Source organism: Muntiacus reevesi, chromosome 13 (assembly GCF_963930625.1).
Source record: "Muntiacus reevesi chromosome 13, mMunRee1.1, whole genome shotgun sequence".
NCBI lineage: Eukaryota > Metazoa > Chordata > Mammalia > Artiodactyla > Cervidae > Muntiacus > Muntiacus reevesi.
The window spans coordinates 14,380,361-14,408,141 of record NC_089261.1 but is presented as its reverse complement, the minus strand read 5'-3'; the positions used below and the strand labels follow the sequence as shown (position 1 = coordinate 14,408,141).

General features: G+C 42.4%; 1 long non-coding RNA gene across 3 annotated transcripts; it reads right to left on the bottom strand.

The window, feature by feature from the left end:
- LOC136145825 (uncharacterized) lies at positions 1-27,781 on the bottom strand. Of its 3 annotated transcripts, none has more exons than XR_010658857.1 (5): positions 27,598-27,781; positions 9,352-9,436; positions 8,257-8,332; positions 7,806-7,957; positions 1-1,121 (listed from the first exon to the last, which is right to left on the bottom strand). It is a non-coding gene; the product is annotated as an uncharacterized lncRNA (long non-coding RNA). The 3 variants fall into 3 exon arrangements; XR_010658858.1 differs by having other exon boundaries at positions 9,352-9,433; XR_010658856.1 differs by lacking the exon at positions 9,352-9,436.

Sequence of the window (27,781 nt, the reverse complement as noted above, 5' to 3'; positions counted from 1 at the left end):
ACTAGGTGCTCTAGATTATCTGGCCATGTTGACTGGTGTTTTTTTTTTGCTTTTGCCACTGCTAAGTAACAGAGCAAGTATATAGAGACCATGTGTGCCCTTCCTTGACTCACAATTTCTTTCTGAGGGACCTCATCAATTTATTGGTATGTATGTAAAGAAGGCTGAGTGCCAAAGAATTGATGCTTTTGATCTGTGGTGTTGGAGAAGACCCTTGAGAGTCACTTGGACTGCAAGGAGATCAAATCAGTCAGTCCTAAAGGAAGTCAACTCTGAATATTCATTGGAAGGACTGTTGCTGAAGCTGAAGCTCCAGTACTTTGGCCACCTGATGCGAAGAGCCAGCTCATTGGAAAAGACCCTGATGCTGGGAAAGATTGAAGGCAAAAGGAGAAGGGGTCAGCAGAGGATGAGATGGTTAGATAGCATCACTGACTCAATGGACGTGGTAAAGAACAGGTAAGCCTGGTGTGCTGCAGTCCATGGGGTTGCAAAGAGTTGGACATGACTTAGCAACTGAAAAGCAACAACAAAATATAAATTTTTTTATATTCTTCCAGTGATTTGGAGATCAGTAAGAAAAAAACCTTACAGAAATAGGCTTTCTATATCATTTATTGATTCTATCTTTTGATTCAGCAAATATTTATTGAGAGCTTTAGCATACAAAAGCATTATAGCCCATTTAAGAAATGCAGGAAGTGAAGCAGAGGAAAGGTTAGAAACTCTCTTGTATTTGATGGTTAGTCCATTTTTCTTTTTTCTCTTTGACAACTTTATATTTCTGTTTGCCTGTAAGTTACATTGCCCATAAATTTAAAAGATTTAAACTTTGTAACCAAATCTTTTATAAACATTTGATAGAGGAAATATTTTAAAATTCAAATTTTTTTTAAACTTTTTTCTATAAATTGTATATAGAACTAAAGTTTTATTGATTAAATGTGTTTTATGATTCTGAACAATCATTTACTTTGATAATAAAATAGTTCCCTTATAGATATTATATTAATTTTTAAACAAAATTTACTTAAGTCCATTTTTTACTCTCATTCCATCATTCTTCCTTTTGCCTCTTATGCAGAAATGTGCATCTTAAACACACCAGGAACATCTTGGCGCTGAGAAGAGAATGAAATGATAAGTCAGCATCGAGTGGGGGAGGGAAAGCTTTTAGAGGTCAAATTTAGCTCCTGCATTACTCAGGTGATAAAGTGGAGTTTGGGAGAAATTAAAGAACTGTCAAGGTCATCTAGGTCGCTGGTGGCAGGACAGGATCCTAGAGCCAGGCATTCTTCTTGGCTTGATCTCATTTTTGTGTGCACGTGTGCTAAGTCGCTTCAGTCGTGTCTGACTCTTTTCGACCCCAGGGACTATAGCCCGCCAGGCTCCTCTGTCCATGGGATTCTCCAGACAAGAATATTGGAGTGGGTTGCTATTTCCTTCTCCAGGGGATCTTCCTGACCCAGGCATCGAACTTGCATCTCTTAGGTCTCCTGCATTGGCAGATGAGTTCTTTACTGTTGATCTCATCCTTGGGCACCACAAATTTGACTCTTTTGGTATCTTGGAAACTCCAAATGTGCAGGAATCAGGGCTTGCTTTGTAAGCATTTGTAAAGAAGAGTTATGTTTGAAACCTTTCCGTCTAAAGGAAATTGCCAAACACTCATCTGGAATGTTTCCAAGGAGTCTTTCAGTAATTTACATTACTCTTACCTGGATGGGAGGCCACCTGGCTCAGCTCATCTCTGTTTTCATTGATTGTAGCTGTTTACAGTAAGAACCACCTCAGAAACAAAGCTTTGCTAATTTGATAGTGGGAAAGATGGCATCACAGTCATTTGCATGTTTTCTTTTTTGATTTACAATGTGGTTGGGCATTTTCTGGTATGTTCATTGCCTATATGTAGTCATTCTGTTCTGAGCTGCCTATTCATGCCTTTTGCTTATTTTTCTATCATAAAGTTTTAAAATTCATTTTTAAGTATGCTTTATATAGGAATATTAATAACTATTTTAATAAATAAAACATGAACCTTGCACTTGCTGCAAATATTTCAGCAAATATTTTTGCACATGACTAAGAGGCTTTGCTCAGAGAAGGCAATGGCACCCCACTCCAGTACTCTTGCCTGGAAAATCCCATGGACGGAGGAGCCTGGTAGCCTGCAGTCCATGGGGTCGCTAAGAGTAGGACATGACTGAGCAACTTCACTTTCACTTTTCACTGTCATGCATTGGAGAAGGAAATGGCAACCCACTCCAGTGTTCTTGCCTGGAGAATCCCAGGGACGGCGGAGCCTGGTGGGCTGCCGTCTATGGGGTTGCACAGAATCGGACACGACTGACGTGACTTAGCAGCAACAGCAGCAGCAGCAAGAGGCTTTGCTGTTTTTAATCTTTGCCATTACTGTGGTTATTCCACCAACTCTCTTCCTCCTAATTATATGTATCTTGCTTATTTATTTTTCTTGATTAAGCCCCTCAGAGCTTTGTATCTTTGCTCTGGATTAAAAAAATTCTAAAGTCACATATTTCCCCTTTTCTCTTTGTTAATAATTATTTGTATTTTTTTTACCTATTGTTCTTTGGTCTTTTCTAACTTCCTGAGTTGATGGCCAGCTCATTTATTTGTATCCTTTAAAATACAATAACAGTAGCATTTAATACTATGACTTGCACTTCTGATTACAGCCTTGGGCATTTCCCGTGTGATTTTTAAAATACACAGTATTCTCATTATTGTTATTTCCTTTGCTGTAATTGTCGGGTTTGATTTCCTCTTTGTCTCAAGCTGTTTGGGATGGGATGTGCCTTTAAATTTTTAAGTGTCCAGAGTTTTAAAAAATAAAGTAATATCTAGTTTTATTACTTTGCGGTCAGACAATTCAACTTTGCGCCGCTGCTCACTGCTTGACGTCTGAGTTCAGAAGCTCACGTGTCTGAGACAGGCCTGAGAATGCCCCTGCTCTCTGGGAAGCTTAAGGTTAGATGATGCTCTGATTTGAGATGGAGTTGAAAGTCTCCAGAGAGTTCCTACCTGCAGCCCTGTTGTGGATAATAGTTGGTGTTATTTAGTCACTAAGTTATATATGACTCTTTTGCAATCCCATGGACTGTAGCCTGCCAGGCTCCTCTGTCCATGGCATTTTCCAGGCAAGAATACTGGAGTGGGCTTCCATTTCCTTCTCCAGGGGATCTTCTTGGCCCAGGGACTGAACCCGTGTCTCCTGTATTGGCAAGTGGATTCTTTACCACTGCGTCACCAGGGAAGCTGTGTGGATAATAGTGATGGTGGTTAAAAAGTCAAGGCATCCCTGGTGGCTCAGTGGCAAAGAATCTGCCTGCCAATGCAGGAGACCCAGGTTCGGATCCCTGGTCTGGGAAGATTCCACGTGCTGCGCACATCAAGCCCGTGCACCACAGCTATTGAGCCTGTGCTCCAGAGTCCAGGAGCTGCGACTGTCCAGCTCGCGCACTCTGGGGCCCATGCCTGTGCTCTGCAATAAGAGAAGCCACCACAATGGGAAGCCCACACACCACAGCTAGAGAGTAGCCCCCTGCTTGCCACAACTAGAGAAAAGCCCAAACAGCCGTGAAGACACCCCATAGCCAACAGTGAATAAATACATAAAATAAATAAAATTATTTTAAAAAGTCAAGGGTTTGAGAGGCAGCTTCAGGACCCTGCTTCTTTATCACTGCCCTACCACTGTATGTTTTAAGGTTGAAAGGTGCCTGGAAATATCAGAGGCTAGAATTTCCTCCTTTTCAGTAGATGATGGCATGAATGATATGTGTGTGTGTGTTAGTCGTTCTGTGTTGTCCGACCCTTGCGACCCTGTGGACTCTAGCCCACCAGGCTCCTCTGTCCATGGGATTCTGCAGGCAAGAGTACTGGGGTGGGTTGCCACTCCTTCCCTGGGGGATCTTCCTGACCCAGGGGTTGAACCCAGGTCTCCCACATTGCAGGTGGATTCTTTACTGCCTGAGCCACCAGGGAACTTCAATGAGTGATATAGAACATAATAATGTTTCTTTTCTGTAGGGACCTCGGGTTAGAAGCTGCTCATGCTGCTTCATCCAGAGAGAGTCCCAGGACTGAGTATGTTTCTTAGGAACTTTACCATACTTTGTGCGGGGATCCCCCTAGCCCCTCAGTTTTGTCCTACTCTTTGTGACCCCATGGACTGCAGCACTCCAGGCTTCCCTGTCCTCCACTCTCTCCCAGAGTTCGCTCAAACTCATGTCCATTGGGTCAATGATGCCATCCAACCATCTCATCCTCTGTTGCCCCCTTCTCCTCCCGCCTTCACTCTTTCCCAGCATCAGGGTCTTTTCCAATGAGTTGACTCTTTCACATCAGGTGTCCAAAGTATTGGAACTGTTAGTCTAGTTGATTGCTCACTATCCATAAAACTGAACTCTAAGAGGGGCCTAGCTAGTTGGCTGAAACTACCGTCTTGAGTCACTGGAAAGGCGTGTTGTTGAACCATTGGGTTTTCATTTGAAGAAAAAAAAAGTGTTGCCCATTATAGCATCCACTTAAAAAATAGAGCCAGGGAGAGATTTTTTATTTCCATATGGGTTATGTTAAGGAATGTGTGTGTGTATATGTGTGTGAATGTGTACACATACGCAAGAAAGAGGAATGGCCCTATTATGGGAAGCCTCATTAAAGAGGCCTGGAAAAGGTTAGTCCATTTGCAGACTATACATCTTAATCTCCCACTAACCTGGAAGGAGAGAGACTCTACAGCCAGAGGGACCCTGGCTTCATTCCAAGCCCCGGATCAAATAGACCTTGCCTTTCCCCGCCGGCTCCCCCTCATTAGCACCATATATTAACCTGGAGGAACTGTGCTCCCAAGAGGCTCCAGGAAATGGGAGGACATGGAAGCCGGAGCAGAGTGGGGCAGACCCAGGTCTCCCCTGTGGCTGCTGCCTGTTTGCAGGCAGGTGCATCTGGGGATCAGGCCCCTGGAAATTGGAGAGAGGAAGCCAGCAGTGTGCTACGGCTGAAAACAGCGCTGCTAGGTTGGGCGGCCTTTCACCTGTTGCTGGCTGGTTCCCATCTGTGTTAACAGCTTCCAACTGGCCTCATTATTTGAGAAACTGGAGGCCTTTGGATGAGGGCCCTTAAGCTGGTTCTGCGCACGCCCCCGAATCTTCTCAAGGTCCCTTTCTGGGTTCCATGTCACAACACAGAGGAGTGGGTATAGGCAGGCAGGGGCTGGTGTCTGGGTTTCTGGCTTGAATCTACCCAGAGTGTAACCTGTGACCAGTTACTTATCTTTCCAACCCTCGGTTGCCCTATTTGAATGTGTCTGTGTGTGGGTTGGGTTGGATGGGAGGTGAAAAGTGAAAGTGTCAGTCGCTCAGCCTTGTTTGATTCTTTGCGCCCCTATGGACTGTAGCCCGCCAGGCTCTTCTGTCCGTGGGACTCTCCCGGCAGGAATACTGGAGTGGGTTGCCATTTTTGGAAACAACAACTCACCTTACTTCTAAAGTAGAAGGATTAAAGGGAGAAGGAAGATGGGAAATTTTAATTTAATTTTTGACCACATATCAGGCTTTAGGCTGGTGCTTTCATGCAGATATTGAGAACATCATTCATCTCCTTTCCTACTCTTGTTCTACACAGTGCAGTTTCCCCTCTCCCTATCCCTCTTCTCTGTCTTCCCACAGCATCTAGTCTGTCCATTACCCAGCCCCTTGCTCCCCAAAGTGAGCCAAGACCATTGGCATCCTCTGGAAACCTCTGGAGCCAAGACCACTGGAAACCTATTAGAACTGCAGCATCTCTGGCCCCGCCCCCTATCTCTTGAATGAGGCTCAGCAGTTGAACAAGATCCCCAGGTGAATCCTGTGCATTGTGGGGTCGTCAGTGCTGCCCAACAAGCTCTTCTCCACTGGTGTGCATGTGTAGGTACCATTCAGGAGGCTTTCTCCATGACTAGCTCCTGTTCTGGACATTGGCATGAACAATGGAGGCGCTCAATGTGCCCACCCTAAAGGTTTATTCACAAAGGGGACTGTGTTCTGGATGCACAGTGTTCTCTGTCAGTGCTCTTCTGTCTTCTGATTATATCAACAAGGGAGTCTCTATTTGGGGCTTTGTAAGGCTTAATGCCTGGCGGGCTACAGTCCATAGGTTTGCAAAAAGTCAGACACGACTGAAGCGATTTAGCACACACACAGCATGCCTTATAAAGTGGGATCCCCAGCTTCCAGGATTTACTACCTGATGATCTGAGGGAAAGCTGGTAAAATAATAAGAGAAATAAAGTGCACAATAAATGTAGAGCGCTTGAAACATCCCATACCCCTCCCCACCCAGTATGTGGAAAGATTGTCTTCCATGAAACTGGTCCCTGGTAACAAAAAGGTTGGGGACCACTCTATAAAGGGATCCTGAGTCCATAGGCAAGAGCAGAGATAGCTTCTCAGTCAGGGCTATAGATGTTCCTTGCAACTGAAGACCTGGGAGAAGTGGGCAGGCGTCACTGGGAGTATCTAAGGCTAAGAGTCTATGATGTCCAAATGCTTTCCTAAATGTCCAATCTTACCAGTTAGAAGTAATCTCCTTGATAGGACAAAGCTTGTATTCAAAGATTTATTTTGTATGTTCCTTCTGAGGGATGCACAATGTGTGCTCCAAAGTTTATTGCCTTGACCTGGATTTTAGCATATGCAAGCAGGGAAGTGTCATTGAGATATTTTATGATAAGATACACATTGCAAACATGCTCCTATCCTTCTTGCTCATGCCCAGGACAGACATGACTAATCAACTATCACACTCTTCCACTCTGAGCTCAGATCTGGATACACAGCACTACAGATCATCAACAACTGATCAGAATTCGTTTGGTCTGCATCAGCACAGTTGGCCTCAGTCCAGATCTCCTGAGTGCCAGAGGATCTGTCTGGCAGAAGTGTTTCTGAGCAACCCAGCTGAATGCCTCTACAAGCTAAGTATTGGAAATGGTGATGGATGTAATGGGGATGATCATTAGGATCTTTTGAGAGAGAAAACCTCCTTGAGTGTGGAATTGGAGACAGGAATGAGCCCCCAAAATTGGTTCTTTTAGCACAAATGGAATGCTGTAATCTGTCACTTTTTGTTGTTCCAGCATCCATCATCCTTGTTTTATTTGGGAAAACCCCACTCTTAGTTCTAGTGGTTCAAGTAGGATGGACACCATCTCCCTAGTCTGGGGGGTTAGCAGAGCATTTCATCCCTCTGGCCTCAGTGATTGGTTCAAGAGCAGAAACATGATCAATCAGAGCACTCCATCCCTTTGGCCTCAGTGATTGGCTCAAAAGCAGAAACTAACCGACCAGAGCACTCCATCTCTCTGACCTCAGTAGCTGGTTCAGAAGACAGCAAATGACCCAGGTGTGTTAGACTGGACCACAAAGTTTAGTCCAGGTTTGAAGATGGGCAACAGTAAGTCCTTTGGACTTGGTGGCTTTTACTTTTTATGTTTTACTAATAAAGCAGTTGATAAGCAATATGAAGGATATAAAGGCTAGAGGCCTGTAGGCAGTGAATGTGAGTCATTATTTCATTGAGGCCTCTGTGACCTTTGGTTGTCTCAGTACAGTGGGATGTCTGCTATGTCAAAGGTGGGAAGAATAGAGAGTCATTGTCTTTTTGAAGTATCTTGTTTGAATTGTGTCTTTTATATTCCATCATGTCAGCACCTAGGCTCAATATTGATTATATATGAGGCAGTTTCTCTGACTCAGAAACCACATGGTCAAGCTCTGAGGTTCTATGGGGCAATATCCTCTTACCTGCATCTTTGCTGTAGACCCAGGAGATTTTCATTCGGGACTTGTCAGCAGGCAGGCCTGGTCATAGCTTATCATGCCAGGTTACCCAGATTCCATTCCAGGACTTATTGGACTGTTGGCAAAGAAGTTCTAACTGTCTGCTGAAGTTGGATCTGGGAGGAAGTAAGATTAGAGATCCTATATAAAAGAACGATCTCAAGCTCTAATTATTTCACTTTAGCCTCTGGATCTAACCATGCCTGAATTGAGTCTTCCCCCTTTTTGCTTAAGCTTGTTGAGTTGGGTCTCTGTTAATCCCACAAAAACAATCCTAACTAAGGCAGATGGAAGGTGGGGGTCTGTGAAGTGTCTTGTTTGAATTGTGTTGCTATTTGGTATTCATCACTGGAAAAGGTAATGACATGTGAAGCAGAAAACCTACACCTTTAATCATCTCCCCACAATCACTCACCTTCTTGGGGTAGCAGTTTCCGCTTCTGTGATACAAGAGGGTTTTGCTGGATGGTCGGTAATATGACAGAGACACTCTGAAGGCAGAGGAGAAATTCCTTAAGAGCAGCCAGGAACAACCAGATAAGCTACACAATACTAATGGTTGCTATTGTGCATTCAGTACTAATTCTGTACCAGATGGTACAATCATTAGCTCACTGAATCCTACCAACAGCCCTATGAAGTAGGTACTGCTACACCCCCATTTTACAGATAGTGAGACTGAGGTACTGAGTGGGAGAAAGTAATTTGCCTACGGCGACCCTGCTAACAAATGGAAGAAAGGGAAAGAGAGAGCAAAAGAGAGTGAGTGAAAGAGAGATGGTGGAATGCTTTGTCTTCCAAGCCATTTTCCACGTGCATGGCTTGTTTAGTTGCTCAGTCATATCTGACTCTTTGTGACTCCATGGGCTGTAGCCTGCTGAGCTCCTCTGTCCATGGGATTTCCCAGGCAAGAATACTGGCGTGAGTTGCCATTTCCGTCTCCAGGGGATCTTCCTGACCCAGGGATCGAATCCTTGTCTGCTGCATTGGCAGGCAGATTCTTTACCACTGAGCCACCAGGGAAGCCCCACATGCATGAGACTGGCAGGTTACTGATCCACCTGTGGTTGGTCAGGCTGCAGTGTTCATCATAAAGAAAACATCCTCTAGGGTGTGTACACATGCTCACACCCATTCCTCTGGTATAGATTCTAAGTTAACTTACCAATCTCACTAGCTACTGCTTATTTAATCAGGAATGCTTTGTCTACTTTTAAGTTTTATTTTAAAAGATGCTGCATCTGACAAGACACACAGATGGGTACTAAGACAAGTGGGCCAAAGTTTGAGGAGGATATTTGCCTAATCTCAACGACATTATCTCCTCAAAGATATTATTAATCACAAAGGAATAAATAGTAGCTTTACAGCAGAGAAAGCTGGCAGACACCCATATTAACCAAGTGAACCAGGTTCATAAGTTAGACAGTAAGTTAGACATCACAGCATCTTAAACCACTTGACACAATGTCCTGAGAAGGACGCACTATTGTCTCTGTAGCCTTCTTACCTCTAATGCAGAACCTCCATGCGATCATGGGAGAAATCAACAAATCCAAATCAAGGGACTTTCTACCCAGTAAGTAGCCAGACTGCTTCAAAAGTGTGATGAAAAGTGAAGAAAGACAGTGGAATTAGTACATATTGGATAGGATTGAAAAGATATGACAACTAAATGTAATGTGCAATTCCCAGATTGGATTCTGGAACAGAGAAAAGACATTGGTGAAAAACTGATAAAAATCTAAATAAAGTTTGTGCATTAGTTGATAGTATTGCAACAGTATTATTTCCTGGCTTGGCTCATCATACTTTGGTTATATAAGATGTTAACATTTAAAGTTGGGTGAAGGGCATATGAAAACTCTCTGCCAATTTTACAACTTTTCTGTAAAGGCTGCAGTTATTTAAAGATAAAAAGTTAAAAATAATCCTGATGCTGTATCTTTATTTGTAAGCCAAGGATGTAGAAAACCTGGCATTTTCACATCCTGCTGGTGGTTTGACAAATTGAGAAATAGACTTAGAGGACTGAGAAATGTGAATCAAGAGTGTTAAACACATGAGTCCTTTTGACCAAGAAATCACATTTCCAGGAAATGACTATAAAAGAACAAACAAACAGGAATAGCATGCAAGATGTATGAATGAAGATATCCATTGCTATGTTGTTTGTAATATTGAAAAATTGGAAACTATCTTTTTAATATTCTTAATTTTATTTTTTTGAGACAATAAAATGATTTTTATATTGAGAGAAAAAAATACAGGAAAAAAAGGAAACCTTGTCTGCAGTGTTACCATTATTCGAAATGAACATTCTTCAGTTAATTTTCAGTATTAATTACATTTTTGGACAGATTACCAATTAAAAATGGGAAACAATCTTAATGTTTTACATTTAAGTGAAAAAACATAAATTATAAGATGATATTATGTGGTATAATCTTTTTATCTAAGAAAAAGTCTTTAAAGTCTGGAAGGACACATTAAACTGGTAACTACAGATACCTGTGGGAAGTGAGATCAAAGAAACGTTTTTCTTTTCCCTATATTGGAATTTGAACATCCATCAGATATATTATGGGGGAAAATGAAGATATACCCTTTTTCTTCTTTTGAACAACAGGCATGAGACTGCCAGGAATAGGTGAAGTCAGCCCTCCCCTCTGCTCCCCCTGGCAGTGGGGGTTTCCGTCTGTGTCTCCTCACTTATCAAGTCCCTGATTTGCTTCCATCAGCTGGAGCTGCGAGCCCAGCCCATGCAAAGGACTATGCGTGCAAGAGAAGCTGCAGAATTGCAGGTGCTTTCTGCTGACTGTGAGCTCAGAGCAAAGGTGAAGGCCTGAGTCTCTCTGGGTGATCTCCCAGCAGGAAGTGTTCTGGTCTGCTGGGGTTGGGCTCCTGAATGGAGGGGACCACTGCTCCCTGGGGAGCCCCTGACAGAGCCCCCTACAGGGCCTCAGGACCCAGAATGGGGAAAGAGGTGGGACTTTTAGAGGGTCAGGGAGGAAATGGGAGAATTCATCAGTCTAAATTCCAGAGATGGAGCCACCTTACCTTCACTCATCACTGGGAGATGGTGAATAGGAACTCTGGGGGAAAGATGATCGGACCGAAGGGTAATTAGGTAGCAAGGGTTAGCACCTAGTTACAGCTAGAGCAACAGAGAAAGTACCGAGAAATAGCTGTGGGGTGAGCCCTTCTTTGGGGTATCAGGCAAGTCATATAATTAAACAAATTTTTTTTGTTACTGAAGTGTAGTTGATTTACAATGTTTTATTAGTTTAAGATGTGTGTGTATATATATTCTTTTTCTGATTCTTTTCCATTATAGGTTATTAAAAGATACTGAGTACGGGGCAGGGTGGGGGGAGAATGGATACATGTATATGTATGACTGAGTCCCTTTGCTGCCCACCGGAAACTATTACAATATTGTTAACTGGCTATACTCAAATATAAAATGAAAAGTTTTAGAAAAAGATACTGAGTATAGTTCCCTGTGTTAAACAGTAGGTCATTTTTGGTTATCTATTTTATATATATAGTGGTATGTATCTTCTAATTTTTTCCTCCCCACCTTTCCCCTTTGGTAACCATAAGCTTGTTTCCTATGCCTGAGAGTTTCTTTCTGTTTTGTAAATAAGTTCATTTGTGGCATTTTTTTTTTCATTTGTAGCATTTTTAAGATTCCACGCATATGTATTATCATATGCTATTTGTCTTTCTCAGTCTGACCTACTTCACCTAATTATGACACTCTCCAGGTGCATCTGTGCTGCTGTAAATGATATTGCTTCATTCTTTTCTCTGAGTAATAAAATATGAATCTTCTTCATGCATTCATCTGTTGATGCACATTTAGGTTGCTTCCAGATCTTGGCTGTTGTGAATGGTGCTGCTGTGAACACTGGGGAGCAAACAAATGTCCCCTAACCATCAGTCTCATGTAGTGTGTTTAAGTAGCAAGAAGAAAACCAGGTTTATCTTCTCAGAGAACCTCCTTATTCCCAAGGGCTCCTCCCCATGAATGGGGAGGAGGGAGCTGGCTGGGAACTTCTCACATTTATGTGCATTCTATGTGTTTCCAAAGCATTTTCAAATTTACCACTTCAAAGTCTTCCTGTGAGTCACGAAGGTCAAGCACAGGTATTGTCCTTATTTTACATGGGTTGGACACTTAACCTCTAAGTGTGAATTGGAACGGTTGAAGATGGAGACAATCAATAAACCTTAAGTATTGGCCATACAAGATTAGCAGTATATGTACCCCACTTTAGTAGCAGAGATCAATAATCCATCACCACACTCCTTACCACTGGTCTCAGATGGTATCTCAGAAGCCTTGTCTCAACAGGGCTCAAGGCAATCACTTCCATTTGATCAGAGTTGGCACATGAGAGGAAACTCACCTGTTATTTTGAGTTGACCATGTAGTACTTGTGGAGTTACAAGTTACTCAACACACCTACTTGCAGCTCTTATTTATTGAGTGCACTGAGTTGCTTATTATCTGCCAGGATCCATGCTCATCTATTTTAATTTTGGTCGAAGAGTTCTAGGTAGAGGTCCCAAGTGCTGTGGCTCCCCTGTTCCGCATCTCCTCCAACCAATTCTGATTTCAGCCTCGGCCGTGGTGGACAGTTCCCTGGGAACTCAGACACACCTCAGTTGACAGTCTGAAGGACCTGTTCCCTGGATTTCTGCATTTCTGTCCCAGGACCTTCTTTGGTGCTTTAAGAGCCGGCTAGGTGGCACCCAAGTTCTGTCTAGAAGTGCAGGGACCTAACCATGGATTGTTGAGCAAATACTCTGTGCAAAATCAAGACTCTGTTGCCTATATCACAGACCTTGATAATGCACTTTTAAAAATATCCTTGTTCCTTCCTCATTAGTTCATGCCTACTTTTTGATATCATGTCCTGGATAACTTACCTGCACACAAGTACATGATGTAGGGTCTGCTTTTGGGAGGATGGCAGCTGGAACTAAGACATCAACCAGCACAACGATGGCTCTCCATTTCCCCTATTTGAAAACTAACTCTGTGAATTCAGCTAACCTCCCCAAGGTCACTCCACTTGTCTTTCTGCTTCTAGAGTTCATGCTTTTACCCACAAGGCAGTACTAGCAACAGGGCTTCAGACCGCAGCTGGGCGCCAAGCAACGGTGTTCTGGTACATTCAGTGCTACGTTTTGGTAGGTGAAAGAAGCTGATTGGATTTGACAGAGAGGAAATGAGCCAGTTTTCTCTCCTAAAAATAGCCTTATTTTTAGTCATCCCTTTCAGGAACAACCACGCTTACCCAAGGAAACACCACCAATGTTTCAGAGTTTCTAGGTAATTAAAACACTTCACTAAATCAAATCTCATGAGAAAAGTATGGCAAAGATAAGCATTTCGAAGCCCACAAAATGGAAATAATTAGCAGGCATTTCTCTGTCTTTTATTGTAGCTGTTTCAATCCAGGTTGATGCTGAGGTGCAGACAAGGGTAGCGGATGTGGCAAATTGATGCTCCTTAAGGCATCATGGGAAACTCCTGACTAGTTGAGGCTGTAAAATGTGCCTTTTGTTGGCTATTTAGTTCCCAATGCAGATCTGCTTGGTCAAGGGACAGTGTGGATGGATCTTTCTGATGTCAACAGATGTCTAGTTGCAACTCTTCTGAATAGGAATCTCTAATGCTTGGAGCTTAGTTTAAATTCAGCTTAGAGTCCTTAGTTTAAATACAGTCTCAGGGACTACTAATGCTTACTGATTCCCACCGAGTACCAATGCCTGCCCTAAGAATTTTGCAAATACAGTCTTTTTTTTATCCCTCATCATATCCCAATGAAGCAGGCTCATTTTATTTAAAAATATTTTTACTTACTTATTTGGGTGTATAAGGTCTTAGTTGTGGCGTGAGAGATCTTTGATCTTCCTTGTGGCACACGGGATCTTTATTTGTGGTGTGTGGGATCTAGTTCCCTGACCAGGGATTGAACCCAGGTCCCCTGCATTGGAACATGGAGTCTTAGCCACTGGACCACCAGGGAAGTCCCAGCAAGTTCATTTTAAATCCCATTTTACAAGCGAGAAAAACTGAACCTTAAAGAGTTTAAACCCCCTGCCAAATGCCACTGAGTTCTTAAATGGCAAAGCTAGGATTTGAACCCATGTTCTTTAAACTGAAATTTGGTTCTCTGTGACCTAAAATATGAAGTTTTGGCGGTAGAAAACCTCAGTTGTTTTTAGCTTGATCAAATGTAAAAGCAAATTAAGTTTTCTTCCTTCGTCTATTCAAATATATTTATTGATAACCTACCTGTGGATTCTCCACCTGTGTAAGGTGCTGAGGTCAGGACAGTGAAGCAAACAAACCTGTCCTTTTCTCTCTCTTTAATTTGCTTTTTAATTGGAGGGAAAGTGATTTACAATGCTGTGTTGTTTTCTCCTGTGCATGCTAAGTCGCTTCAGTCATGTCTCACTCTTTGTGACCCCATGGACTGTAGCCCACCAGGCCCCTCTGTTCATGGGACTCTCCAGGCAAGAATACTGGAGTGGGTTGCCATGCCCTCCTCCAGGGGATCTTCCCAACCCAGGGACTGAACCTGTGTCTCTTACTCTCCTGCACTGGCAGGTGGATTCTTTACCACTAGCGCCATCTGGGAAGCAAAACAGCCATAATTATACATATATAGGTCTGTCCTTCTTTTGTGGCATTTAGTGTTTAGTGGGGTGTCAGTGATAGCTTGGTGATAATCCTGGCTCAAGTCATCTGTGGCTAGGATAAGAGCATGGGATAGCCCACTGAATGCCTTCGAACGCATTCTCCATAGGAGGAAGGATTTTCTATTACTAGAGAAGGAAGAGAGAGATGTGAGGCTAACAAAGCAACACTACCATTTAAAGATGCTTAACACTCCTGAATGGGAGGGAAGTTTGGGGGAGAATGGATACATATATATGTATGGCTGTGTCCCTTTGCTGTCCACTTGGAGCTATCACTACATTGTTAATTGGTTATGTGTGCGTGAGTGCTAAGTAGTTTCATTCAGTTGAGTCCGACTCTTTGCGACCCCATGGACTGTAGCCCACCAGGCTCCTGTGTCTATGGGACTCTCCAGGCAAGAATACTGGAGTGAGTTGCTATGACTTTCTCCAGGGGAACTTTCTGACCCAGGAATTGAACCGGCATCTTCTGTGTCTCCTACATTGTAGGCAGAGTCTTTACCGCTGAGCCACCAGGGAAGCCCTAATCAGCTATACTCCAATATAAAATAAAAAGTTTAAAAAAGTTTACAGAAGAAAAGATTCATACCAGAGAACATAATCTCATTTTTGACACTAAGGTCCAGAAATCTGATGACTGATGTTAGTATCTATTCATTTTTTGAATTGTATATGATATAAAATTATTCTGCTGATATAGAAAGTGCAACAAACTTAAGGGAAGATTTTATATGATAAAATTTAATAGTGATAATAATTGATAAAATAATTGATAAAAATAACAGAAAGATAGCTAAGGGCTTTACATTTTGATATATATATGGAGTTGGAGTTTTTAATGAATGCATTCTACCAAGAGTAAAATATAAGTTATACTCTAGCAAAATGTAATAGTTGTAAAAATTTTTAAGTTGTGACAAAGCACTGTAGTTTTCCTTTTTTATTTATGTATAAAACCAATAATGTATGTAAAGCTAAATTTTAAAAAAAGATGCTTAACACTGGTGTGGAAAAGGGGTCAAGAAAACTTCCTGAAGAGGTGATATGTATACTGAGGGATAAGTAAGAGTGAGATGACCAGGGAGTGGGCAAGAGGACACTGGTGGTGTTAGAATAGTGCTCCAAGGGAGAGGGGTAGAAAAGTCTGAAAACCTGGGAGTCAGGGCACACTGGAAATATTTCAGTATAGCCACAGCAGGAATCGGAAGGATTGGGGATGGTGAGCATTGTGAAAGAGATGAAACTGAAGAGGCTGGACAATGAAATACTTTGTAGACCATACTGAGGGATTTGAACTGGATTCTGTGGGCAATGGGGAGCCACTGATGGTTTTAGGCAGGGAGTATGCCACGACTGGATCTATGGCTCAGAAGGAGGGTTTGGGGAAAGTTTCTTGTTCACCCCTGCGTCCTCAGTAACTAGAACAGTAGCTGGCATATAGTAGGTGCTCAATAATTTCTGGCTGAGTAGAGAGTCTAGGTACAGATTGCTATGGGTCATCAGACCCTCTCTTTCTTCCCTAGGATGAAAAGTAACACTGAGTATAGATTTAAAAGTTCTTTTCGCTTGGGGGTTCAAAGCAGTGTAAGTGACAATATTATACGTCACTTTCCTCATCTTGTCTGCTTTCAAAAGCCTCTGTCCGGCTTTATTCCATATCCACTAGACATCCTGATGTTCATATCTTCACCTTTGTATTCACAAGTGGGCTGTCCTAATTGCTTTCCAGGCACTGACTTCTGGAAGTGGAGGGAGCCTACTACTTGCTGCCAGCCACTGCCCTGGGGATATTTCCTCTTAGGATCAAACTACCTGTAAGCTCTTGTGCTGCTGAAAAGAAACATCCTCTTGTATCAGGATGTGCCTGGTTAATTTCAGACCTTCAGGCCCAGGCAACCCTTGACATATCAGAGCAGAAAGAGAAGGGGGATAACTCCATTGAAAGTGCTGGCATCCAAACCAATGTGTCATTGATGGGGGAGACTGTTGGAAGTAGTTTTCTTGTTGTTTTTTTAAAGGGATGGATTTTAAAGTTACATGATCTTGGTTCAAAACTCTAGGCTCTGCCACTTAATTATGTGGTAATTTAATTGTTCTGTGGCTAAGTTTTCTCCTCTGCAGAATGGATATAACTTTTCTATTTTGCAGGTTTTAGTGAGGAATAAATGAGGTAACATAGAAAAAAAAGCTGTTTGGTAGCTGTTTGGTTAAGAGAAGACATGATTTTCTGGGGAAACTGAAGCCCAGATGATATGAATGCATGAGCATGGGTCAGAGATTGAGGCAAGACTGGACGGGAAGGAAATGGCAATTTGGGGTTTCTTTTCTGTCTATATTTCTTCCTTGCCTCTTCTTCTCCTCAATGCCCTTTACCAGGTCTTTTTGCCCAATTCTAGGTAGCAGACATACTGTGTTCGTGTATGTGGTGGGATATGACCACAACTATGCAATGCTGGTCAAAAATTCTCTTAGGATTCTCTTGATTGCAAGTGGCTAAATCACATCTCAGGCCCTCACTGGCTCAGTAACTGGGAAGGACAAGTGTGGAGCTGGTTTCAGCAGCCCATCTATGGGTGAGGGCTCGTTTCTCCTTGACTCTCATTTCAGCTTCTCTATTGGCCACATTCTTCTCTCTGACAGGGGGCTTCCCTTTCATGGCCTCTGTGGGGGCAAGGTCACAGGAAACTTGAAGCTTCTATCACATCAGCATAGCTGCTGCTGCTAAGTCGCATCAGTCGTGTCCGACTCCGTGCGACCCCATGGACGGCAGCCCAGCAGGCTCCGCCGTCCCTGGGATTCTCCAGGCAAGAACACTGGAGTGGGTTGCCATTTCCTTCTCCAAGGCATGACAGTGAAGAGTGAAAGTGAAGTCTCTCAGTCATGTCTGACTCAGCGACCCCATGGACTGCAGCCCACCAGGCTCCTCTGTTCATGGGATTTTCCAGGCAAGAGTACTGGAACGGGCTCCCATTGCCTTCTCCGCATCAGCATAGCGGCTCTAGAGAAAAGAGCAAGCCTTTCCTTCGGAACTTAGGAGCAGGGGAGGGCTGTTATTGGCTGTTTTGGGTCACATGTTCAGTACTTGAACCAATCACCAATCATTGTGACCGGGTGATGGTTAATATTGCACTATAATAGCGCAGGATGGGTCATGTGACCTAGGTCCCACGTGACTGCTGCCATTGGCAGGGTTGTGAGCTTCATGGTTCCATTAGAACTAAAAGGATGACAGAGGTAATAGCCCCTAAAACTCCATAATCTGTGTATATATGAAAGACAATTTTACCCCTCGCCCCAGAAAGAAAGGAAAAAGAGAGGCTGGCAAACAATAATAATGTTACTACCATACTTACATATTCCTTTCCCTGTTTTCCCCCTTGCCTCACAAGCTAACTAGGGAATCTGTGTCTGTGTTAAGTAAACATCTGTCCTGCTGGGGCCTGTTAGATTTGTGGATAAAGGAAGGGGTGGATGGGCTTTGGGTTTAAACGTGTCTGAGATCGGATTCCTGCTTTTCCCTTACTTGGCTGTGTTACTTTGGGCAAGGTACATAACTTCTCTGAATTTCAGTTTCCTCGTGTGTAAGATCATAGATCAACCTTATGTGACAGTTGCAAAGATGAAAAACAAAGTGCTTCAGTAAGTGGTAGCTAGTATAAGAATAATTACTATTATTATAGTAATTATGATTGTTAATATTTTCAGAGCTGAGGTGGATGGATAGGAAGGGATTCCAGGAAGAGAACCTAAGAGAGACTCACAGTGTTAGGGCTGGATTAGAGATGATATAACCCAAGGATTTCTTTTTATAGGCGGGGAAACTGAGGCCCAGCCGACAGCCTGGCCTGGGTTAGGTTACGTGATGGTGAACTAAGGGGATGGCAGAGATTGAGGTCTTTGCAGGAGACTGAGCCTGGAGTCAGTTAGCCTCGCCAAGAGCTTTCAGAAATTACGAGGCCACAAAAATGCTTTTTGGCTGGAAGCATCCAAATGGGCCCCACCCATCTTGATACAGTCAGGCCTCCTTCTCCCTACTGGACCCTGTGTTGCCAGCTTGGTAAGTCTGAATCCATTTTTTTTTTTTTAAACACTTGTTTGTTTAAAACATTGTTTAAATCATTTGTTCTGAAATGTTTAGATTCACTGTCTTTTAGGATGAGAATTAGAGCTTTGAAAAGCTTGGTTATGGCATGACCTTTTCCCAATACTCACATAAGATGTTTCGCTTCCGTCCTGCCTCCTTCCTTCCACCCCCCCATTCCTTCTTGCCTCCTTCCCTCTCCTTCCTTCCTCCTTCCCGCCCTCCTTCCCCCTCCTCCCTCTGTTCCTCTTTCGTCCCTGCTCTTGTCTAATGTTTAAACCTTCAGTGTGTTGTGCGAGGCACTATGCCAAGGGTGGGGTCAAAGGATCACTCATCGTACATTTACAGTATTTCTCAAGTTCATCTCTATGCCTGACATGGTGCCAGGACTCTGGGCACTGGGGACACAGCAGGAAACAAAACACACGTTGTTTCTGCTCCTATGGGGCTTGCAGTGCTGTGCTTCCCATTCTGGAAACTGTTTAATCTGGGTTCAGTGTCCAGTGAGAAAGGCTGGCATGGGGCGAGGTGGAGAGGTGATTGGAGCCAGAACACGGTGAGGGGTTTGGAGTTCATTGTGAGGGCAGGGGGCAGTCACTGAAGGGTTCTTAGCAGGTGAGGGTCACACCAGGACTCATGTTTGGGAGGGAACACTGCCCCCTGCTCACCTCTGTAGCATCATCTAGCTCACGCCTTCAGGCCTTCCCTGGGCTTTGGTCCCTCTGACCGTCTCTCATTTTCAGTGATGAAAATGCTTCCATCCTTCCAGGCTTCTACAGAAGCCATTCCTTCTGCCTAGAAACCCTTTCCCCTCTATGTCTAGTTAACTCCTCATCCTTCAGTGTTCACCTCAAATGTTTCTTCCTCTGGGACACTTTGCTTCCCCTCCTCACCTTTCCCCACCAGGCTAAGTTGAGTCCCTGCTTTCTGCTCTCAGAGCATGCAGTATTACTCTTTGTTGCAGTGACCACAATTAAAAAGAAATAATGAATTATGTGATTGTTACATTTAATTTTTTTTTCTGTGACCAAAAAAGCAACACTTTTTTTCCCACTCACCTCTCCACCTCGACCCATGCCCTTTCTATAATCTCCCTGTAGACAGGGTTGAGTCTGTCTTGTTCACTTTTAGGTCGTCAGCATGTGGGGCAGTTTGGCATATAGGATGCAGAATAAGTAAATATTGGTTAAAGAATGAATGACAGAGGGAATGAGTGAATGAATGACTGGGAAAATGAGTGATTGAAGGAATAAATAAGAAAATGAATGAATAATGAATAAATGAGTGAGTGAATGAATGAATGAATGGATAGATGAATGAATGTGGGGATGAGTGAATGGATGAATGGATGAGTGAATGAATGAATGAAATATCACCCACAGTGTTTGGTATGGGATTATACTGGGAGGCCTAAATCTGGCTGTAACCTCTCCCATGACCTAGTCACTTAATGGTTTTTTCAGCAGCTCAGGACCTTATGAATCATTTACGGGGTCTTGCTCCCATGTCCTAAGTGGAAAATCATTTTCATCTGCGTGTCCACTCTGATCGACTGCTCATGGCTGCCTAGAGTTCTGTGAGAAGCCTTGGGAGGCAGTTTTGGGCTTAGTGGAGGATGCCAGTATCTGTTAGTAATGTCTGCCATGGGTACCTTAAGGGAAATAGCATCACCTATTTCTGTGTATTAGCTTTGGATTCCTGGGGCAGCTGTACCTTGAGGTAGAACTGCTTTAAATCTTACAACTAATTTTACTCTCCTTATTGGGAAGACTCAGTGCTCTTTGGGGATGTGTGTTGACCCAAAATATCAATTCTGTTACTACTTGGCATGAAATATATGTACTTCTTCCCTCTCATGCTCCTGTTTTCTTTCAAATCTGATTCCTTACTGGCTTGATTTCAAGCTCCTTGAGGGGCTCCTACTTAGCCCCATCTGGAAGATTAAATAGACAAATTCAGTAGGTTATTTTGTCTCTTGGGCAGTAACCAGAAAGTAAGTCAACTCTCTGTGGGAGAATTTCTCAGAATGCAGTGTGAGACCAGCTGCAGTAGGATCACTGGGAGCTACTGTTTAAAAAGCAGCTTGCTAGACCTCACCTTCTTCCCCTACCTCTCAGATAAGCATCAGGAGGTGTCATCATCCATAAAAGGCAGTGAACGAGGTCTGGTGAGGACAGAGTGATTTCTCTGGCATTGTAAAATGAGCTCAGGGTGGAGGGGAAGCCAAAACCATGCTGATTCTCAGCCACGACCTGACTTGCTGTTCCCAGCTTCCTTCAGCCAAATCCTGCTGCACTTATTTTTAGCATGAGGCAGTGGGCCAGCTCCAGGGAGATGGATTTCTAGTTTTGGCTAGGCTGCTTATTAGCATATAATTTTTTTTTGGGGGGGGTGTCTTGGGTTCCTCAGCTGTTAACTGAATGACTTAATATCACCATCATTCCCTTCATGATCAGAATCATCACCATCAGCATCACAGCTGTCACCAACATCGTCATTTCCATCACCGTTTTTACCATACTACCATCATCATCACCACCACCATCATCATCACCACTATCATCATCACCATCATCATCACCACCGTCATCATCACCACCATTATCACCACCATCATCATCACCATCATCACCACCACCACCATCATCATCATCACCACCGTCATCATCACCACCATTATCACCACCATCATCATCACCATCATCACCACCACCACCATCATCATCATTACCACCATCATCATCACCACCACCATCATCACCACCACCATCATCATCACCACCACCACCATCATCATCACCACCATCATCATCACCATTGTCACCCACCATCATTATCACTGTCTTCATCATCTCCAACACTGCCATCATCCTTACTGTAGAAAGTGCATACTGAGCATCCCCAATATTCCTAGCACTGTGTCCCTCACTGTATAAAGCATTTTCTTATCTAACCCTCACAACCCTATGGAATATGTATCTATGTCTGTGTAATTAATCCCATTGTTACAGTTTTACATGTGAGGCCACTGAGGCCCACTTTCCTAGTGAGTGGTTGAGTATGAATTAAACCCAGACTACTCTTGTTCTTAATAACTTGATGAAGCCTCTCTAAACAATCTCTTAAGGTCTAGTCCAGATTGAAAATCCCTAGTGTCAAAAGAATAGATCCATGTATATGTATAACTGAATCACTTTGCTGTAAACTTGAATCTAACATTGTAAATCAACTATGTTCCATATAAAAAATTTTTAAAAATAGATAATCAACAAGGACCTGTTGTATAGCATGGGGAACTCTATTTAATACCTTCTAATAACCTACCTGGAAAAGAATCTGAAAACAATACATATATGTTTATGTATGTATAACTGAATTACTTCACTGTACACCGGAAACTAATGCATCATTGTAAATCATCTATATTCCAATATAAAATAAAAATTTTAAAAATGCAACAAGCAAACAAAAATTTCGAGTCTCTTTTCAAGTTTTGCCATCTGTGGGTACAGACAGAACATCTGATAAGTTTTTGAAAACATATTTCTTGATAGAGCCTGGAGTGTGTCATGATAAGGTGATTTTGTGGAGCTGCTGTTACAGGATCTCTCTGACTTTGTCCAGGGAAAACTGAGGTCCGGAGGGACATGCCTTGTTCATGGACAAACATCAAATGAGGGCCAGTTTTTGAAGTCATTTAGTTTTCCCTTAAGCAGGAAGAAAGTTGGCAACAAGATCACTGGTTAATTTTCTCCATGGTCTTAGAAGAGAGGAATAGGAAAGCAGCGTTTGGAATCTGTGACCCTAGGTTCAAAATCTTGCTGTTTCTTTTTACTGTTATATGATCCTGGTTCTTAAATGGCTGACCTCTCTGGGCTTCAGTTTCCTTACCTGTAAATTGGGGGTCATAGTATCATAGCACCTCCCTTGTAGGATTAAATAAGATAACATTTGCAAAGCACTTAGCACATACCTAGGACATAGTGAATACCTTCTGCATTATGATTACAATGACTATATTATTACATGAGATAGTTTATAAATACATATTATAGAGAATATGTTTACTATATCTTGTATTAACTCTCATAGCTTTGTTTTTTTCCTCTGTATATCATCTCTCCCCACTATATTATTTCGTTGAGATCTCTCTCCACTATATTATTTCACTGAGATCTCTCTCCACTATATTAATTCCTTGAGACAAAAAGGCTTAATACAAAGTAAACTAAACCCAGAATTCCTGTTTTAAATCAGCCTACAAGATTTTCAAAACAACAAGCTTTTGCTAGAATTATGTAGCAAGGGGCCTCAAGATTTCCCCTGACTTACATCTGTGTGCAGCTGAGAAATTGACTTCTCCTCCACACCCCCCCCCCCACCCAGTCAAATTATTAATTAGTTACCTTATTGACTAATTTCTAAGCACTCAGTCAAATTGGGTAACCAATCCAATTTGGACAGGAGAACAGCGAAAAGCTTTAGTTCATCCATTTTTCAATTGGGTGCTTGTCATTGTCTGGGCAAAGAGACTTGGAATCAAGGCCTCAAAACCTCACTCGAGGTTGGAAAACCCAGGAATGGTGATTACTGAGCAGTTTTATCTTATCTTCATTTCTTCCTCGGCTTGATTTCCTGTAATAAAAGGTGGAGGGGCCCTTTCTAGTTTCAAAGGGGGACAAAAGAGTTTGAAAGGCTATTACTTCTATTAAAATTAAATAACAGCTATTGAGTGTTTACTCCGTGCTGGGTACTTTTCCTTGTTAGTAGTCGTGATTAGGCACTTTTAATGCTTTCTCTCGTATATTCTTTGCCATCCTGACTGACGGGATGTCAGGAATAGAATGAAAGTCGCTGTCGTGATGTTAAAAAAAACACAACTCAGTATTTTTATACAGCTACTTGCTTTTAAGGACCCCCCCCCCCGCCCCAATCTTTCGTAAACATCTTCTGTGACATCTTCCAGATGGTCGACGGTAGCTCTATCTGTTGTTTTACAAAGGTAGAGATATGAAGTTGCAGAAAGTCTGCACTGTTTTCTGAAGAGCAGCAATCACTTCCACAACCCTTTGCCTTGGCAGAGATCCTAAAACAGCCCATGAGAGGGAAACAAAGACAAAACAGCTACCGGTTTGTCGACCTAAGATGCAGGTACTTTCTCTTTCTTTTCTGGAATACACTGAGGAAGCGTTCAGTTCTGGGAATAAGAGCCAACGCGTTCCCCCATGTTTCCCTATCTAAGTGAGACCCAAGTAGGGTGGCCTGAACTCCCAGCTCTCTCTCTGAAAATCCTTTTGGGGAAACTAAAACAAATAGCATAGAAAACTGGCTTTCCATTTTGCTGGAGTGGGTAGGTCTCGTACCACCCTTCCATCCCAAACAGGCTTTGGATTTCGGTTTTATTGGCTAGTGAAAAGAATCATTTGATAGTGGAGAGCCAGGCAGTGACAAAGGAATTCAGGTAAATTAGTTTCAGTTCTTCCGTAGATTGTCCTTCTCCTTTGGGATTAAAGCTTTAGAAATTAAAGCCTTCTTACCACTTATTCCCCCACCCCCTCCCTGTTCTCTAAGCTTTTTAAAAAGGATTTCTCTTCCCTTGCTAAATCTCTTCGAGAAAGAGTTTCTTTTCTTTCTTACAGAAGGGTTGGGGGAATTAAACCCACCAAAATATCCTAACATCAGTGCGTGCAGAAAATTCAATGAAATCTAAATTAGGTGCATTTAAAAAAAGTTGTTTTTTTGCTGGGACCCTTAAAATATGCAGACATACACCAAGAGAGGGCTTCAAAGCCCATTTTAATAACTAACTACTTACCTGCTCAAAGCATTTACTCACAGGTCCCCCTTTCACCCCAGTCCCAAATACTTAAAATGTAGTTAAAGTTTAAGCTTTTAGCCTCTGAAAGTACCAGCAGGCACTTGTACAGGAGCGGTGTCCATAAAATCGACAAGCCCGGTTTTCCATTACTCCGTTGTAATTAACAATCCAGTAGTAAATTAATGATCTGGAATTCACAAATGGTGTGGAACTTGAGGGTTTAAATATTTAGCAAGGGCTCCTGACAGCGTGTTAGGTTCTATAATTTGATTTTGTAACTGAAACCTACACAAAGGCATGAGTCCCTGACGGTTAACGTTTTTCTAGGCACAGCCCCAAAGAAGGCCATGGACAACATCTGGGGTCCCCCTACGCCCCAATTCGCCAACCTTTTCATTTGATTTATCTTTCCCTTTCTATTTGCTCTATGTCCTTGGTTTCTCTCAGCTTGGAAATCCCGCTTCTCTCATTCTTTTCCTCTCTTCTTAAATACTCTTCTCATTGAAAAAAGATTCCAGTTTCCCCAGAAAGCCTATCAGTCACTGGGATTAAAATGCAATATAATGTATACATTTCAGGTGATGTGAAACAAGGACCAGCAAAGACATAAAATATACATGGAGAAATATAAGAAGCAAAAAAAAAAAAAAGGGATGGGGGAGCAGTTCTTCTAAGACTGGCTGAAGTTTAAATAACAATTTACTGTTTAGACATGAGAGGCTGAAAGTCAGGAAATGTTCCCCTAGACATTCTGGACTCTTAAATCTGTTGTCAGTAAAGGGGCACAATGGTGTGAATTTTTAGCTGAACATCAGTTGGACTTCGAATTTCCTGGGTTTTTGTTGGCTTGTATCACAGTGAAACATTATATTCTGCCTGCCGCCCCCCCCCCCCCCCCCGCCCCGCCAAATATATATCTAATTTCCTTTACAAAGGGCAAAGAAAAAAAAGCTTTTCCCACCAAGTTATAAGAAAACACGTTATCTTTCCCAATAAGGCATTATCTATTATTGGAGTTTTTTTTTTTTTGAGAGCTAAAAAGCATGCGCAAAAATAATGTTCCAAACCCGTTTATTGTGTTTTGTCAGATAAAAAAAAGCTGAGTTTGATTTATTATTTCATGTAGATATTATGTAGACGCTCATGTTTGACATTTCCTGAGAAATATTTCCGTCTCTGAGGTCTTTAAAAAAATGCACATTTTAAAAGAATTTAGGTTTTTTTTTTTTCCCCCTGTGTGTGTATGTGTGGTGGCAGATGGTGGTGGGGGGGAGTGCTTTTAAAAGGTTCTTTATGTTTAATATGTTTATTAACTTAAAAGAATTTACTGGGAAATTATGAACTTTATAAAAGACAGACATTTCTTGAGAGTCAATTGCTTCCAACAATTCCTTTCTTTAAAGCCATTTTTCTATTCTTTCCTCCTATAATTACAGAATGTTTTAAATGTGAGTAATTATACCTTGACGTAGCTCGTGATTTAGAATGGACCTTTGAGAATGACAGCAAAGTGGTTTCTGCGTTTCGTAGTTCAATAAAATCAAAAGCAGTTAAAAAATAAGTACACAACTGGATTTGTTATTCTTTCTAAAAATCAGTCGTACGTATAGACCTTTTTGCAGGGTGGGTGGGTGAAATTTCAGATTGGAATGAAGTTACAACCAACCTCAGGAAAATCGGCCCTTTAATGAAAGAAATGGAAAAGACTTAATCACAAAGACCCCTCCAATGTGACACTTCAGATCACATCAGAACTCTCCCCAGTAATGCCAAAGGAGGGCCTTTCATCTGAAAAATAAAATGCTTAATGATTTCAGTGGGTTCGTACCTCCCCAAATTTGAGATCAGCATAGAGCCTGGATTTCCTTTATATCTGGGAACTATGTATGGAAATGATTCTTCTCTTGGGTTTTCCATCTCCAGCACCCCCCCCACTCCCCCCACCCTTCTTGCAACAGGAAGGTAATTTGTTTTCTCTGGGAGAGTTGGAGGGTGGAGAACAGCCATGTAGTTATAGAAAATACTAAATGGCATTTCCTAGTTATCTGAGAATATTAACGTTCAAGTGGGTCAGGTCTGCCCAGAGGCAGAAGGCAGAACTGAAGATCATTTTTTTCTCTGCTGTGTTTTGGTGATTAAATGTATTTGTCTGAAAAAGGAGAGAGAGAGGGAGAGAGAAGGGAATAAAAAGAAAAACTAAAAAAGACTTAAATGTACCGAGAGTACCTAATGAACTAGTTAACATTCTTACTATCAGGAAAGTCTAACCCATTCATAAATAAACAATTTAAAACCGCCTTTCACCCACACGCACACACACTCTCTTTGAGCTCCTTTTAGCAATTTGGAGTACAGGAGATTAAAGTCTTTTGGAAATTTCCAAGGTCAGACCTCAACTAAAATAGGATTAAGGGGGTAAGGGGGAAGGAAAAAAAAAAATGAAGAGAAGGAAGGGTTTTATTCCCTCCTTCCCCTTTCCCCTAACTATCCGAAATAAATCGGAAGTCATTTCTTGAAATCCTCCTCTCCCCTGGCCAGTGGCAGCTCTTCAGAAGCTTCTGAGATTGTTTCAAAATTTTCCAGTCCTTCCTCCCCCTTCCTCCCCTCCCCATGGTAAGAAAAACAAGTCAAGAGTAGGGAGCTAGAGGGGGGACATTAGGGGTCCCTTCCCGGCCATACTCCAGGGGGCACTGTGACATAAACAACTTTTGCGGAAAGAGCCTGCTGAAAGAAGAAATTCTCCAACTTTGCGACTGTTTTCTCTTCAGATGTTCCAAGCCAGTATTCCAACAAAGGAAATGAACAAGGGAAACTCACTATATTGCCCCCTCTTTTTTTATTTGCTGCATTCCATATGTAAGGTTTAATATCCCCACCAAGGACATAGGGCTTTGAAAAGGGAAGCGCAGGAAGATAAAACAGCTTAGTATCTTTCTTTCTCTCTCACCCCTCCCTCCCTCTATCCATCCTTCCCTCCTTTTTTCCCCCCCTCCCTCCCTCAATTCTTACATCTTTCTGATCCTTTCTCCAGAAATGTTTTCTTTTCTTTTTTCCCCCCAGTATCCCTTCCTCCGCTTGCCCTCTCTTTCCCTAATGCGTCTCTACAAGAGAACAACAGAAAACATCTTTCCGTCTACCTTGGTTGCATTTCTTCCGATGCTTCCATTTCATCCATCCTTAAGTCTTCCCAGACGCTGCTTGCCTGCTCAATCACCAGATTTGAGTAAGCAGCGCTGTCTCTCAGTACATGTTGGTAGATCTTAACAGTAATTATGTAGCAACTTCAAAGCAAAACTATTTGTGTGCTTTTCTCTTTTTTTC